Source organism: Camelus ferus, chromosome 16 (assembly GCF_009834535.1).
Source record: "Camelus ferus isolate YT-003-E chromosome 16, BCGSAC_Cfer_1.0, whole genome shotgun sequence".
In the NCBI taxonomy this organism is placed as follows: domain Eukaryota; kingdom Metazoa; phylum Chordata; class Mammalia; order Artiodactyla; family Camelidae; genus Camelus; species Camelus ferus.
Window position 1 is genome coordinate 31,350,331 of NC_045711.1, and position 16,753 is coordinate 31,367,083.

Sequence of the window (16,753 nt, forward strand, 5' to 3'; positions counted from 1 at the left end):
GAGGGGCCAGAATTTTGCAGTCACCCGGCCAAAAGGCAAAAAGTAATTTAAATGTTAATCTGTTTCTTTATTCAAAGGCATACGTGTCGCATCATCACCTTCCTTTGCAAGCTGTTGACATTCTGTGTCTATTACCGTTTAGAGAATGGAGATTGGAAATATCCCAGAAGTGAGCATGGTTGGTTCCCGCATAAGAAATTGGTTTGCCTGTCACTAGGGAGCCGGGCAAGGTTCTCCGTGCAGTCTTCTCATTAGAAAGAGGGGCTGTGCTCCTCCAAGTGGCAGGAGGTCATTTGGGTCTTAACCTGGGAGGTCGTCTGGGTGTAATTAAGTAAGCATCTAAATTTTGCTGCAGATCTTTCAAAAAGGCCAGCTCTTTCTCTCCCTCCCAGAGGGTATCTGTGTTTGCTTCCTTCCCAGACTCATCTCCTGTCTCCCCTCTTCGGTTCCCCCTCTGCCCTCCTCACTTCCCTATTTCTTCTCATCTTCCTCCCTACTTTTCTTTACTTACCAGGCATGTCAGCTTTAACGAACATTCTTTCTCTGAGCACCTGCCTTATGTTCTAAGTCACAACTTTTTCCCTGCCTGTTGGCTGTTCGAGGGATTCCGATAGTAGCAGATTCAGCCTGTGTACGTGGCTAATTCCGTTTGGAGTCTTTGCTTTCCTCAGGCTTACTAGGGCTCCCTGGAATTCCCCTCTGGTGCGTATGTGCACGTGTGTGCACAGAGATACTGCACTGTTGACACTAACAGGCTTCTGATGGTCCTGCTTTCCGCCTGCTGTTGTTTCCTTCTCCCAAATAAAATTTTATCCCCAAGAAACACGTAAGTCATATCCAGATAGAATGAATCCCAAAGGATGTAAAACATAACAATGTTCACGGTGCTTTGTTACATTGATACTTGGTTACAGAGGATGTGGATGGCAAGTGCGTAAGGGTGGGGGCTGTTGAGTCTGGATGCCTTCAGGAACGTAAATGAGAGAATGTAAATAAATGGCAGCTGACAGCCAGCCTCAGGGTTGGCAGGACAGTTGGGTTCAGTCGGGACTGGCGAGTGCAGGCCCATCTAAAGGTGGCAGCCTTGGCTACTCAGTACCAGTTGATGGTGGCTGTGCATGAGGGAGGGTCACGGCTGCCAGATCTGCTTCTTCAAGAGAAGCCAAATGTCCAGATTATTATACAGCGTGTTCTGATTTCTTTTGCTTTTAGCAGCTAACTAAAGCTTGAACCTTGTGTAGGTCAAACACACATCTATTGTCTTAGACACATGGAGGATTCGGCCAGTGGGGACCAGCTTGCAGTCTCTGCTCTTAAAAAAAATACAGACGTATGAGAATAATGAAGTTCTTCCCCAAGAGGCCTCATGCTACTTAAGGTGATGCAGTGCAAAGATGGAAGCTGGGGTTTGGGGGAAGCTTCAGGTACCTCTGCCAGGAAGAGCTCTTTCTCTGTTTGTTTTTTCCTTCACTTCACGGTCTGCTCCCGCCTCCGCCCCACGGCAGAGGAAAGGAGCCTGGAACACCAGACAAGGAAGGCTCCTTCCTTGGGTCCCATCCCCAGCGTCACACATATGTAGGTCACACTGTATTTCTATTGGACAGAGCTAGTCTAGAACATTCTTCCCAACGAAGAAAAATAGTTTGTTGCAAGATGAGGACTGAAATGCAAACCCATGACTTTCTAATATACAGTATTTTCCTCTGGCTTAGAAACCAGTTCTTTCCAAGAGACTTGGATTTCGAAAGGTTAGATTCCCTCAAGTTTCTGAGCCCATTACTGGGCACAGATAATAAACTTTTTCTGCGTGGCCACGTAACTACATTAGAGACAGGGATGTAACAAAGCTGGGATATTTGGGGTATCTAGTAATTTAATAATATACATTTCTTGTAATAATTCCAAATGTCCCAATGAAATCTACTGAGATCTTCTGGTTAGTTGAAGAGTCGTGAGCAGAGGGTCAGAGGCCCACAGAAGTGAAGGCTCAGAGAACACCTCTGGCCTGCCTTTCTAGACACAAAGTTTTACGTCTCAGACTATAGTGAATGTGGGACCTGAGGACTGTGATCGCATGAGCTACGTTAATTTTAACAGGCATTTTGGGAACTGGTGCCACTAACTTTTCATGGCTGAAATATCTTGTTTGAAAGGTTTGTTTTAACAGATTCTACAGAATGTCCATTGGTCGGAATCTAAAGCTGGATTAGCAATGGCTTCTGTCAAAGTAATGTGTGATATTGTGTCTTCACAGTTTCTTGTGTTTGTGACCATGCAGAACCCTTTTCAGGGTCTAAACCAAAAGAAGCCAAAATAAAATTGATAATCATAGTCTATGAGAATGAGCTGCTTTGCAGGGTTCGTGATAGAGGTTCAGAAACTCCTAGAAGCACCACCGTGGGGATGCTGCAGGTGCCTGAAGGTCACCTATAGATCGGTTTTTATTTATTCTGGGGAAATGTCTTAAGATTTTCCTTGTTACTGATTAACAAGTAAAATGTGATCCAATTACTATTACAGTTAAGATATTTAAATCACTGCATTTGAGACTAAGTTCTCGGTTATATAAGCAAGGATTCTTCTGTTTACTGTTGTTGAAATTGGATTTTCCAAAAGCCTCCATTGTCTTTGAGGACTATCCTAATTCAGAAGTCTTCGGATGAGAAAAAAAAAATAGCTCATTGGAGACCCTCAGATAAATTGTAGCTGTTTGTTGATTTGATCAGGCCTGCCCCTGTTACTATGGAAACCAGAATACTTCTCAGTTGCCCTTTGGACACAAAACAGAAAATCTATATGCCCTGTTATGGATTCTGTTTTTTTTTTCACCGCCTAAATACCTTACTTAATTACTTTCTGAACTGTGTGGATGTTAAAGGGAGAAAAAAATCTATAAAATGCACAACAGTTAAAAGATTTTATTTCACTCGTTGTGCTTCAGCTCTGTCTCAGAAGCAAAATCGCAAACTGAAATAGGACAAGGCCCTTTAGTGTCGGAAATTATTTTCACGCGTTCATTAGCTCATTGTCAACAGAGGTTAACGCTGCCGCTCCACAGAGCAAACGCGAAGCCTCCAAGAGCAGCTGAACGGAATTAGTTATCAGTCTGTAAGGGACGGTGAGCGCATTCATGCTATAGCAGGGCAGCATGTTTTCAGTTTACATTTTCTTATGGAAGTGGTTTTAGTTAGGAAACCAAAAAAAAAAAAAAAAAAAAAAAGATAGTGCATTCCGGTCATCTGTTCCATCAAATGAATTCCCGAAATGACATGAAAAGCCTTGTGTTTGTGGCTATCAGGGTGGCCTCGTGGGTGGACGTTGCTGGTTAAGGAAACAGGGCAATCCTGACGGTAAATGTTAGAAGCAGTTATCTAGGTGGACCCAGGCCCTGGTACCCACAGGGGATCAGCAGGTACCAAGGATGCTTCCCTTTGACAGGCACTGGAAGGAAGAGTTAGAGCAGGTGTCCGTTAACATAACACAGACAGTGCAACTCAGCAGGGACAAGGGTCCTTTTCATTCCACCTCAGGCACCTCAGAAGCAGTTAAAGGGCCCTTAAAGAGAAAAGCCTGGAGTAAGGGTGACATCACACAGGATGTTTTTCCCAAGGAACTTGTCCTACAAAAAATTAGGATGGAGGGGCGGGGTCCCTACAGATGTCGATCCCAAGGATCCTGAACTCCTGGGCATCCCAGAAAAGGAAGCGGTGGCTACCCTGGCACTCTGGATTCCTGCAGCTCCAGGTGTGGGGCATGGGCCAGTAGCACCTGCAGCATCTGGGAGCTTACTCAGAACGCAGAATCTCGGACCCCATCCTAGACTTTGAATGGATCAGAGTCTGTATTTTAACAAATTGACTCCTGTGCCCACTTAAGTTTGAGAAATGCCGGTAGAGAGGATGTGACGGCAGGACAGACCCCCATCACCCCCGACCGTATCTACATGAAACAGTGCGGGGATTGCACCCAACCACTGGCTTTTGTATGGCCTGTGGGCTAAGAATGGCTTAAATACTTTTAAGTGGTTGGGGAAAAAGAATCAAAGAAGGGTAATATTTGCGATACTTGAAAATTAGATGAAATTCCAATTTCAGTGTCCGTGAAGTGTTATTAACACACACGTGTTCCTTCAGTCCCTTACTGGCCAGGGTTGCCTTCATGCTACAAGAGCAGAGTTGAGTCACTGTGACGAGGACTGTGGCCCACGAAGCCTAAAATATGTGCTCTCTGGTCCTTTACAGAAGTTTACTGAGTCCTGGAATAATGGAATATTAAAACCAGGAGGGATGTTTAAAATCATTTTTATTTGTGGGGAAACAAAAGCACAGGAGGAATTTCGTCAAGCTCGTTAGTCGCAGGACCCGGCTCTACTGTCTAGGATGAGGCTTCTCTCTCATTTCCTGGTCCTGGGCGCCGCACCTCTCCCGCGCCCCGCCCGCCACACCCCCCACACCCCTCCCGCGCCCCGCCCACCACACCCCCACACCCCTCCCGCGCCCCGCCCACCACACACCCCACGCCCCTCCCGCGCCCCGCCCACCACACCCCACGCCCCTCCCGCGCCCCGCCCACCACACCCCCCCACGCCCCTCCCGCGCCCCGCCCACCACACCCCCCACACCCCTCCCGCGCCCCGCCCACCACACCCCATGCTCTTTCACGCATCTCAGAACTTACTTAAGGTCCCTCAGAAAGGCCCTCTCCTCCCCTCCACTTCCCTCTGTCTCAGGCTCTTCAGCTCCTACCCATTTTTCATCATTCTCAAGCCTTTGAAACCGGTCTGAAACCTCCCTGTGCAAAACTAAAGACTGTGCACTTGCCGGACACACCTGTAAGGTGGGCCCCCTTCGTGTTTCCGGAGTAAGAACTTCGGGTCCTGCTCCAAATGCTTCAGAATCTAAACATCAGGCCCCGTGAGGAATCCACCTTTCACTGACTTCCCTCCGCATCGCAGGGGAGGATGTCCGAGCCCAGTACCCGGGGAGGTGGTGGGAGCTGTCCAGGGCGGAGACAGCCTCCCTCCCCTTACACGCTCAGATCCCTCGAGCAGTCAGGCAGAACCCGTCTGAGTGATGAGTATGGTCGCTCTTGGAGAGGGACCAGCTCCTTTCCCACATTTCTGTGGCCGCGGAAATGGGTGGCTCTGGAAATCTCAGCTGGTGAACCCCACATCTGCCCCATGTCAAGCGCTGTTCCGTGGGTGGAGAGTTAAGACGTGAACCTTGTTCTTAAGAATTCTGCTGAGTAGTCATGGGGGCGTGGGACCTTTACTTTGCCTGCGCCGTGTGGGTAATGTTCCCGACTCCCACCGTCGAGGGAGAGCAGACTGTCTGCTCGGCTCTCACCCAGTAGCTAACGTAGGTGAGCAGGGATCTGACTCAGGCCACCAGTCGGTTCCCTGTCCAGGTACCAGTATCTCCAGTTCCAGGGACATGAATCCCGCCCCACTGCTGAAAAGATCACAGCTCGCGTAGGTGACGTGGCATGAACTTGGGACCACAGACGCTTCGGGGAACTCAAGACAGCAGCTCCCGAGATGGGGCTGGGGAGCCTGTGGCTGGGGTGCTTGTAGGGGGGTTATTTCAGTTTTCTTGATGGTTTTTGTTCGTGTTCTTAAATGAGGTCTCCTTGCTCTTTAAGACTGTGGCTTTGCCTGTGCTTCTCCCCCAGCGCATCAAACCAGCCACGTGGGGTCCTGGAGTGTCATGGCTCAGGAACCCAGTGAATTCAGCGGCTGTTGTGTCTTCAGCACTTCACTGAAGACCAGGTAGTTAACGTTTAGGCTAATTGCGGCTGACGTTGACCTGTTCACTTGGAGCAGAGGGTTTTGCTCCCTCACTTCCCACCCCGACATGCGGGCGTGCGGTCTGGAAAGTGTTCCCGCAGAGCTCCTGCAGGTGTGTGCAGAGGAATCAGGCTGATTCACTTCAAAAGCCTCCCCTTTGATTTTTTTTTTTTTTTCCGGGAAGGAGATTTGGGTTGATTTGTTATGTCCAAGCCTGAAACAGCTTAGAGTTCTTTCTGGGTCCATTGAAGACTAAGAATAACTGCCCAGTGGCTGCTGGCAGGCTGCGAAGCTGCAGGGCAGATGTGTGCAAGTGTCCGTCCCTGCTGGAGCGTTTTTGTCGTCCCGTAGAGTCAGGAGACCTGTTGCAGACAGGAGTCAGAGGTAGGACCCTTCTAAAGCCATGTTAGGTGCGTCTCAAAGCATCTCAGCCAGTCCGGAGACCTCGGAACCTAGAGGATTCAAGCCAAGATTAGGCAACTCTATCAGGAAAGTGCAGGAGAAAGGCACGCTTCAGCTTTCTCTGAGTTTCGTTCCAACCCCAGGATTCCAATAAGGATGTTTTTCTTGCTCTTGGTAGTTCCCTTTAATCTTGACATGGATTAAGATCTCTAGCCTAAAATAGAGCTTTTGGGGATTGGAAAAAGATGGCCTATTTAGAGAATCATTATAAATAGACGTTGTGATTGCAGATTTAAAGGACCATAATTATAAGATGTAATAGAAGATAGTCGGTTCAGACCTGTCTGAAAGAGATGTGAAATTCACAGTTTGACCAGCGTCCTATCTTAGCAGCCTTCCCAGTACAAAGTGTAATCTGCTTGTCTCTGATCTCTCTGCTCAGGCTCAGGGATGTTGTGGCCCTTTCAGGATGTGGAATTTGGGGTCAGAAGATCAGCCTTTCTCTCACATTTTTTTCCCAGGAGCTGACACACGCACTGTCTCAACCTGTAGACTCGTGACTGCGTGTATAGAATTCTCCGTTAAGATGATTTCAACTTGCTCTTCTCACGTTAGTACTTGAAAAAGTAAAGTTACCCAATCATGGTGGGTTATTTGAGACAGAAGTTGTAAGGTTACAAGAAGTATATACCTCAAGAGGATAACTTGGTTACCTGGCGTTCGATCAACCAGAGCTTGGTTAACCAGGTGCTTGGCTTGACTAACCAGTTCATGTTTCACCAGTAATCTCAGGCTCTTCTAGATTCTGAAGAGCCTTCTGCATCATCGAGGAAAAAATAAATTTTGTTACAAATAGCTTTAATGGTAAGAGGGTTTGCTTTTATGCTCATTTATGGAATAACAGCTATCTATGTAAAGGTAACTGGCTGTTACTATGGCAGATACTTAATTAACCGGTACCCCAGTACCTCATCACCCCACCATATGGACTGGCCAAAAGCAAAAGAAACACACACGCATGTAGTGGAGCTGTTGACGTGACGCCATGTCTGGCCGTAGAAACATGATGAGGAAGAAGAGGGAAGGGTCTTGGCCCCTTGTGGCTTGACACTGTTCACACGGGAAAGCGTTCCTGCCCCTGCAAGGGCCTCAGCTCCCCTGCAGCTGGCGAGCCCTGAGCGGCATCCTGCTCACCTAGCAGCATTTCCTCCCTCCCCTGTCTTTTCCAGGTTTGTGACGTCTGCTCCTTAAAGGTAGTGCCTCCACCACTCTGTCCTTCTTCGCCTTTCCTTCCACAAAAACGTCCGCCCTGGTTTTTGTGGCCCCACCAAGCCTGAGCCCACAGCCGTGCGCTCCACTCTTAAGGATGTGCTGTGTGTTCTGGTGGCTTGAAAACTCACGCTCATTGTTATCCTCGTCTGTGTGCTCCTGTCCAGGCGGCCATGGCCCTCCAGCCAGGAAAAACGCTAGTGTGTTGATCACCCAGGGAGTGGCCCAGCCCTCCCCCATCTTCAGATCAGGTTCCTTTAAAGTTTTACCAAGGAAAGATTGAAATCTCCTACCAGAGAAGAAAGATAAGTTCAAGTCTGTTTTGAAAGCATCAAACGAGGGGAAAGAGTGCATCTTTAAATTGACAGCACACCTTCCTTTTTGTTAATATATATTTCTAATCACAGATTGACTAATTTTCAGTCTTACCAAGCACACATCCACATTAGCATGTAATCAATACGGTGTTCTTACACCACGTATGTGCGTCAATCTGGAAGGTGTAGTGTAAATACATCACAGGCTGAAATCATCAGATCGTCCTGACGTTCTTAATGGTGGCTTAATGCTACTCACTACATTTCATTTTTTCTCATTTTTTTCGATTTCTTCCCAACGCACTTGATTGTCATAACCTAATCAACCATTCTATTCCCCAAACGACCCAATGGAACTGTGCAACTTGCATGTAAATTATTTTAAAAATCTGGTCGATTGTCATTTCTGACAACACCGCTGCCTTTGGGGGAGCTGGCTGGGGGCCACGCACCAGCTGTGTTCTCAGTGCACTGCTTTTGTTAATCATTAAAATCGGCTGGGGATTGTTACAGCACATTCATATTGGAACCAAGAGGGGAATTTAATCACTCAAATACTTGGGTGAAGAATTTGCAAGGGAAAATCCCACCCCCTGCCCTAAGCTAGCATCAACAGATAATAGACTCTCAAAAATACTGCACCAAAGAAAACATCTAAATAATGTTTTACCGTCTCTCATCTTTAAAACTTGTATGTGACACTACAAATATGTCCCCTGGAGGGGCCACCAGAGGTTAGCGACCCTGAGTTATTGGAAATGAGGAAGAAGAAAAATACTCTTTGAGGTTTCACAAATCTTGCAGAGTGTGGTAACTATCATGTGTGAAAACGTCCGCCTTTCAAGACTCCTCGTCACTGCCCTGGGCGATTTCTTCCCTCAGAGTAAAAACATCGTGCGTCCTCGGAGAAGGCAGACCTCTTGACCGTTCCAGGACGTGGAGACGGTGCCTGCTTAAAAGCAAATGAATCGCCCGTCACCTGATACCTTGTCCCTTCAGAGGACACCTCTCCTCTGATGAAATGAACTCACCCTTGGGTCCACAGATCCTAATTGTGACCCAAACCCAAACATCTCTTGCCTGTGTGGAACAATGTGCCTGCACAACATGGTTTCGTCTCTGCTACTGTTGGAAATTTTGTTACTCCAGGGACAAATAATATACGTATTTTAGGGCTGTATTTCCCAACATGTAGGAAGAGCTGGCGCAAAAAAAAAAAAAATGTGGCTGGAAAGGGAAATAGAGACAACACAGAAGAAAGGATTAGGGCAAGGGCTTCACCTCCCTGGGTCCCCTCCTGGGAGGTAATGGTGGTCCCTCCAGCCCCGGGGAGGGGCTGTCCCCGCTTTGCCCCCCTGCTGGACAGCGCTGCTCTCAACTGTCACCCCCAAGGAAGCAGCACTGGGTGGTGGCGAAGTGCCAGGCTGCCTGAGTTCAAATCCCAGCTCCACCAACCCCGAGATGTGTGGCTTGGGGCCACTTAGCCCCTCTCTCTCCCCTCAGTTTCTCCATCTCTAAAATGGGGGTGGTTAGAGTACATCCCTCCTCGGTTGTTCAGAGGATTAAAGGGGTAAATATAAAAAGTGCTTACAGCAAAGCCTGGCTCCATAAGTGCTTGCTGCTGCTGTTCCTCTCAGCATCCTCCCTACTTCCCAGCCCCAGGGATCGCCAGGTCGGGGTCCATCCCTCGTGGAACAGCCGCTGGGCATCACTATTTTCTGAGAAGCCATCTCCAATTTAAAGGAACCACTCGCCTCCCAGTTGGTAGACCCCGGTTTGCATTCCACACCCTTCGTAGGGGGACAGCACCCCTACCAGCCCGCCCACAGCAGTGCCACGGGACCATCCTGAGTTCACTTAAAAACAGGGTCAAGAGGTGCCGGGCAGCCCTGCCTTTTTCAGCACGCTTCGTGTTGGGCACGGTTTTTATGTTTCCTGTGCCTTTGTTTGTGGGTCTCAGAGCAAGAAACAGATTATTCTCCCTGAGAAGGAAAATATCCCCTGTATGCGGGGGGTTCACCCTGGCCCGGGCAGTGGAGGTGGGGGTTCACCCTGGCCTGGGCAGTGGGGGTGGGGGTCCACCCTGGCCTGGGCAGTGGGGGTGGGGGTCCACCCTGGCCCGGGATAGTGGAGGTGGGGGTTCACCCTGGCCCAGGGCAGTGAAGGTGGGGGTTCACCCTGGCCCGGGCAGTGAAGGTGGGGGGTTCACCCTGGCCCGGGCAGTGGAGGTGGGCTTCCCTGCTCACTCACACCTCTTCTCAGAGCGGCATTGCAGGCTCAGGAACCAATCTTCTCCTTGTGGCTTCTTCTGAAAATAGACTTGTCAGTAATCAGTCCACGGCCAGCCCCCGGGGACCCTTGCTCTCTGTTGATGGAGAAGAAACATGCTGGAGGGGCTCTGTCCACAACTCCAGCTGGTGGGCACGGGTGGGCAGCTAGCTTGGCACAGGACTGATGGCTTTGAGGGTGGGGAAAACCATGATTTCATTCCTTATGGGATGTGTTCCTTTTGAGACCCACACTTCCCCAGGTCCCAGCAGCCTGTGGGGACCCATGGGGTCACAGTAAGTGAATTCGTTTACATTTTACTGGCGCTTCCCTGGCCTGTTGACACAAGGCCCCCATCCACTTCAGAGGCAGGGAACACCCTCTCCCCCAACCTCATGCCCACACACCCTCCCCCAAGCTCCTCAAAGGCCTCCTCCCGTCCTGGAGACCAGGACTCTATTGGCAAATGCCCTGGGCTGCTCAGCCATGTCCCCTGGGGGCAACTGGGACCCCCCCCACCCCCACCCCCGTCATTCATGAGAGGTCCTCCTAGTCCCTTTGTGTCATCTCTGCTCCTCTCTGCCACTTCCTTGAAGGGGAATCTTCCTTCTGATGCTGCAGCCTTGGCAGCAGCTCCTGAGTAGAAAGGGAGGGTTCCCCACCCCAGAGGAGGTCGGGGATCTTAGTCCATTTTACAGATGGAGAGACTGAAGCCTTGGAGAAGTCAGCACTACCGGAACCCATCCTCCCATCCGCTTCGGTGGGCCCCGAATCCACCATTCACGTTACCCTCAAGCTTCCCCATCAGCCGATTCCCACAGCGGAGAGGAGCTGTCGGCAAACAGCTCAGAACCGCCCAGAATCGTGCAGCTGCCGCCAGTCTTGGAAGCAAGTGTCCCATCGAGCTATAATTAGGTCCCTCTTTTTTAAAAAACAAAACAAAAAACTGGTGCTGTTTAAAAACGCTCAGTGAAGATGGGATAAAATCAACAATTATGAAAATTTTATGCTAAATTTAATTGCAGTCGGCCCCGTTTTCGAAATGCTTGCTGCTGTCAATTAGAGGCGTTTTAGGAAAAGAATTTTAATTGAATAATTGAGCAAACGTATTCAGCATTTTGGGGAAAAGATCATAATTTTTTTGTTGTTGTTTTTGTTAACCTCCATGAGGATAAAGTTTCAGGTCAAGGTGCTCAGTCCTGCCCACCTTTCCTGCAGCAGCTGAAGGGCAGTGGAGACAAATGTCTGGAACTTTCCCCAGGGAGCTGGGCTTTATTGCTAGTTTTGGTTTGGGTTTTGTTGTTTCGGAAGCTGATGTGATCATTTAGCTCCAATTGAATTTCCCCAGTGGTGGCTTCTTCATTGAATTCTGCCCTCATGTGACTATCATCATTTTGTTATTTCCCAGATTATTCTGTGCTTCTGCCTTTAAGATAAACACAGCAGCCCTCTGAGACCACCCCAGGGCCCCTCTCAGCCTTCACTGCCTGTCTGTCCCTGCTTCTTGCATCTGTGACTTACAAAGTCTGGGTCCAGATAGGGGTTTGGGATGAGATTCAGGAGACAAGAGACGTCTAGAAGTGGTTGGGGTTTTGTTTGTTTTCCAGAAATCACGCCATGACTCAAACACACCCCACCACTGGTACACATTCCGTAAGCATCACGCAATGGCCCAGCTCTCATGTGAGAGACTTGAATCATCCTCTATAAAGGCAGAGCTGGAAAGATAGAATTTGGGTCTTGCTTGTGCCGTTTCACAGCATTTATGGGAACTTTGCCTCTGCGGGCCAGAGTAGTAAACCTTGGGCGTATTTCTGCTTAAAGATCCCAGTCAAAATGCAATTGAGCCAGAAAATAATGACCACAAGAGGGCAGTCAAGATTTGCAAATAGAAGATTCCATGAAAACCTGCACCTGCACCCTGAAGATAGTGACGAACTTGTGCCTGCATCTCTTTACTTTTTGACGGACACGAGGGTGGGGTTGCCATTTTGTGCTCCCAGTTGTTTTTAGGAAACAACTGTGCTCCCTTGATTTTAGGAACTCATTGTGAAGCTGCAAGGGTGATGCCCAGGGTTCCTCGAGGTCCCAGTGGCTCCTTCAGGCTACTTTGGCTTTCTCGAGCCCAACCCATTTCACGTCTGCTCTGTGTTCTTAGTGCAGAGAATTTCCCACTTTTACGCTGGCAGCCTGGAAAACCACTTACTTTGATCGCATCGTGAGTTCGTCCGGCTCCTGACCCCGCCGCAGCCAACATAAAGCCAGCTCGGCGTTAATCCCAAAGGGGAGCGTTTTTAGCAGAAAAGGGATACAGGTTTCAAAAAATTACTAAATGCCCCAAATCCTCTAACAATAACCACAGCCATCTCTGCGGCCATTAGGCTTTCCTCTAGGGTGGGCTTTGGACGAGGGTGTGCTTTCTAGTAAAAGAAAGACAGCCTTTTTCCAGATGGAAAAACTTAGAAATGATAAAGATTCTGGTCCCAGATCCTCACATGAGTCTGGACTCTCAGCCACTGGGGAGATGGGGACAACATCCTTTCCAGGACTTTTTTAGCAGGTGAGACCAGTAGCATGTAGACGGATCTGGGAGACGGGGGAAGGCTAGGTTGGCTGCAAAGAAGACAACACAGCTGGACATGAGAGGTGTCTAACGCTCGGTGCAAGAAGAACCAAGAGCTTTGTACTTTCCACATCTAGCAAAGTGCTGACACGTCACGGGTCCGGTGTTCCTCCCGAGAGTATGGCTCGGTTGCCATGACAACAGAGGCCTGCTGGCTGCCTGTGAATTCAGCAGCGGCCACAGCCCAAGTGGATGTGTCCATAAAAACGTTGCTCATTCAGAAAATGACTTAATGTTGTTTCCCTGAAATTTTTGCTCTGCCAACTCACTACGTTGTTTGACTGCAAAACAGCTCTTTCCTGTGCTCGTAATGGAAGAGACTGAAGAGTAATTTAACTCAGGGGCATGTGAGGTTCTTAATTGTTGCTGTTCTGACAGCTTAGCAAGGAGAGATGGATGTTTTATTTAAGTCTAACTGCAAATGAGGATGAATGGTTTGGGAACCTGCATGGTACAGGGCAAGAATGTGCAGACTGCAGCCCGCGGGCCAAGTCCTGGCTGCTGCCTGTTTGGTAAATAAGGTTCTGTTGGAACACAGCCAGGCTCATTCTTCCATCCACGTAACTCTCACGCCCCAACGGCAGAGTTGGTAGTCATGACAGAGACCGTATTTGGCTGGCAAAGCCGAAAATATTCACTACCTGTCCATTTACAGAAAACATCTGCCTACCCTCGATATCGGAGGATGAGCACTGAATTCAAAGACCGGAGTTCTGGACTCAGAGGCCAGGGAGGAAAATTGATTTAGACACATCAGCTGATCCCCCTGGGCGTCAGCCTCATCATCTGTAACAGGGGTGGCCGTGATTAGCTTATTTCCAGCTTCCTTTCAAAGACTAAAAGCTCCCTCTCCTTCATGCCACTGATAAAAGATCACATCCCAGAGGGGGCCGCTCTCAGCGCAAGGGAATGGTCCTCTGCGGGGTGACCCTCTGCAGGGTCCTGTTTCAGGGACCAGTTAGAGGAAAGTAGCGTCCTTCTCTTCCCCCTGCACGGCAGTCACGGCCCAGCTCAGCGGCCCTGGGTAGCAGTGTGAGCTTTCTGGACAGTAGCATCTTCACCTGGGCTGTAGGCAGGTCTGCCCTTCTCGAGGACCCTTCTCTGGCTGACGGTCTCTGGCTCTGAGGCCCTCCCTGCAGTCGAATGATGCACACCTGTGGTTTGCTGGTCACCTGTGATTCCCGACGCTAGGCGAAAACTGCGATGGGCAGGTGTCGACGCAGGTGTGTGGCAGGACTCACCTGGCCCCACGCCTCCGGGTCGCAGTTGCAGATTGGACTGTGTGACCGAAAAAAATGCTGTCAGAAGGAAGGGGGATGACTTCAGGGGTTTGCTTACCTAAGAATCACTGTTAAGCTCTCTTCCAAGACTGCTCTCCACATTGTGGAAGTGAAGATGTGCTTTTGTTTTGGCATCTGATATAAAACGCATCTACCAAGCCCGATGTGAAAAAGAAGTGCTGTTAGAAATTCCAAGCACGGAATTAGACACGGGACCCAGAAGAAACCAAGACTGTGCCTTCAGGAATTAGCTGCTCTGACTCTTTGGGTCTCCTCCTCTTCTCTCTGACTTTCTGTGCTCAGATTTGAATGTCTCGCCTTGTGCACCAGTCCCTGGCAATTCCACGTCAGGAATCTATCCTGGGGAGATCTGGGATGTAGGTAGAGATTTGGACGACAAAGTTCTTCATCTGCATGTAGATGACAGTGAAAATTGGAAGCAGCCTAAGTGTCCAACAACAGGGGAATGGTTAAATCCCCTGCAGTGGAGTATCATCACGCAGTCACTAAAATCAGGTGGTGGAAGTGCTTAGAAAGCTTCTCATCGTACAAAGGGGGAAAAACAGGTTACAGACAATAGAAATCTGTGTATGTCGAATAAGAAACTATGAAGAGGATTAAAAGCATAGCCACGGAAGTATTACCAGTAAATATCTCTGGGTGATAAAATAATAGGTATTTTAAATTGTTTTCTTTTTTCTTTGACTTACCCATGCCTGTTAAATTTTCTGAAATGAACCTGTATTACTTTTATAACAAGAAGCAGCATTGATGAAGAAATTATTTAGAAGCAATAACTCTGCCTTTTTAAAAATTTTATGTTTGAAGGAATTGCCTTCCCTCTGGACACATTCATCCATTCATTCTAAAAGTATTTGAGGGTCACCGTGCCCCAGGTTCTCTCCTGGACCCCAGAGATACATCCGTGAACAGAGCAGATGTAGTTCCCACGCTCCTTCAGCAGAGAGAGAAAGAGAAATATATAAGCAGGTAGTGAGAAAAGCTCGAGGGACAACAGGGGGCCGGGTTGAAGCCTCTGGGTCACCTGAGCAGAGATGGGGAAACGTCCCTGTCCGTCTGGGTCAGAGGAAGCGGAGAGCGCAAATACCCTCAGGCAGCAAGCGTGCTTGGCGTATTCCAGAGGATGAGAAATTCTCTAGCCAGAGAACAGCAGGCATTTTATTTACTGACTGAGACCCAGGAGGCTGTGATGCCCATTAAGTAGCATGGTTTTTAACCCGTTGCCCGGTTACTGAGTAGGAGGTAATAGATGTCGTGACTCGTGGCTTGTTAGAAGTATGCAGGGCAGACTCCATTAACGGTGCCGTTGAAAACACCTTCCTTTGTGGTTGACTTCTGAAACCACCTGATTCCTATTAGCTAACGTCGCAGTGGGTGCAGCTGAACACGTCACCTTTGAGGCGAGATGCTGTGCTGAGGTCCTGGGTTACATACGGCATAGCTGCTTCTGTTACCGGTGCCCTGCTTTGTGGAACAGCACCGAAACACCATCAGTCTTATGTTGCCGGGGTTGTTCAGTTAAGCCCTGAATACAGAACATGATTATTGTAGACGAAGTTTACAGTCATCCGTCTGTTCCCACGTCCGTTCATTGCTGGCTTTCAGAATCTGAGAAAGTAGGAAGAACCTTCTATTGTCACGTTCATCTCTTTACACTTTGCAAACATCTGTGATAAAAACCTTCACCAAAGCCACGGTTTTACACTAGGAAATACTATGTTATTGAAAAGACGCTCACAGAATAGGTACAGATGGACACATCTGCAATGGAATATAATTAAACATTAAAGCTCACTTCAGAGGGTTACCCAAAGGTCCCGTGGTTGCAGGACAGACCCACTGGGAGCCTCCGAATTATGTCTGAGACTCTACATTCTTAGTGTAGGAGGATCTTTGGGCTTGGATTCCTTCTGAAGATAAGCCAGCACCTCTTAGAAGAATTGCTAGGCGGGGTGCTGTTGTGTTAGAGGCGGGCAGTTTAGGACTATACGCTTCCTCGTATTTTTATCGTCCATTTTCCCACGTACCAATACCAGTATGTGTAATAATTACACAGAATTCAAACGTTGCAGAAGATCTATGGTGCTAGGCTAAGCCGTTTGGAATAGCTACTACTGCAGGTCAGAATGCAGCTCAGAGTTGCAAGTGGTCCAGCCTAGTGGAAAATGAATGCCTCCCGAAATTCCCATCCCTTCATAGGTACACAGCGTCACGATTTGGTACACCCTTCTCTCGACTTTAATTTGAAACCCCTGGTCCCCAACAGGGAGCTGAATGTGGAGAGCCCCCCGACAGTCCACGCAGACACCGCAGACACAGGCATCCGGGACATAGTTCGTCGCCAACCTTTGAGAAGGAATTTGGATTTGCAACAGTCGAGCTCACTTTGTGTGATTTGCTTTGTAGAAATGCCGTGAACTCCTTCAGCGGTGGCAAACTGTTAGGGCTTTTCAAGAATACATCTGTTGTGTGAAATGAGAGACGTGCTGGTTACTAGTAACTTTTCCGACAGGAAGGCAGTGCCCGCTCTCACGCCCTGGTCATCACTTAGCACCAGACTTGGCCTCGTGCTCATCTGCCACCCTTCAAGGAACCTAAGGAGCCTGGATTCTGAGTTGTTTAATCATAGCCAGTAACCCATGCTGTGTTCTAGTCTGAGAAAAAAAAAAAAAAAGCCGTGTTAAGACTTCAGTATTTAAAGTCCCTTTAGTTTGCAACACTGTGTCATCGTTTCCAGTTGTTTCCTCTTTACAGGCTTTCTGTGCCATTTTAAGAAGTCGAGATCTTT

At 48.6% G+C, this 16,753-nt stretch overlaps 1 protein-coding gene across 3 annotated transcripts in view; it reads left to right on the top strand.

Moving 5' to 3' along the window:
* Positions 1 to 16,753, top strand: part of PRKCA (protein kinase C alpha) — a 361,121-nt gene that overhangs the window by 291,815 nt on the left and 52,553 nt on the right. The gene's annotated exons all lie outside the window — the stretch shown is intronic.